The sequence below is a fragment of the Egretta garzetta genome, unplaced genomic scaffold (genome assembly GCF_000687185.1).
Source record: "Egretta garzetta isolate BGI_Z169 unplaced genomic scaffold, ASM68718v1 scaffold375, whole genome shotgun sequence".
NCBI classification, from domain to species: Eukaryota; Metazoa; Chordata; class Aves; order Pelecaniformes; family Ardeidae; genus Egretta; species Egretta garzetta.
In genome coordinates, this window is record NW_009259786.1 from 2,033,579 (window position 1) to 2,034,338 (window position 760).

Here is a 760-nt window from a genome sequence, read left to right on the forward strand (position 1 = left end):
GAGAAAGAGACAACTGCAAAGGAGGTAGAGAGTTGTACTTGGCTGTACCCAGTAGCCCTTCTGATATATACTCCTGGGTGACTGCCATCTGCAACCCAATATTCATACTGTGTTTTGAGAAAGACTCACGGGAAGCAGCAGCTCCCTAACCCATTTAGATGAGCAAATACCTGTAACCCCTCTATAAAATCCTTCTTTTCCAGGAATTACCCCAGTATCTCATGGACAGTGCCCTGAAGTCATGCCAAGGACCACAGCCTTATCGCTGACACCTGGCAGTTTTTCCTACCAAAGCTGCTGAAAGATCTGACAGTCAGTAGGGGATTTGTTTATTACCCTTAACAGCGGGACACTGTTATATTAGCTAAGGATAATCCAACACCACTAGCTAGCCCAAAGCTTGACTGAAGGTGCCTCCTTTGTGGGAGGGGGATGATCAAGCCCAGATGTCTCTGCCGCTCTCCACTTACCGCACTCAGAATAAAGCTGCTGCGAAACACAGGTTACAAATAGGTCAGCAGCCACTAGCAGCCAAGGCTTCCTCAGTGGGAAATGGCTTAACACAGCGGAGCACAGCCAAGCACAAAAGACAACCCGTCCTCTCGAAACACAGAAGCACCTGCCTTCCTCTGGAACAGAAACAGGGATGGTCCCCACCAACCTTCGGCAACAGAACGGCCAAAAGAGTGACCCACAGCCATTACTGCAGGGTCATAGCACCCACAGAGTGTGATTACTGCACAGACAACCATTGGCCCTG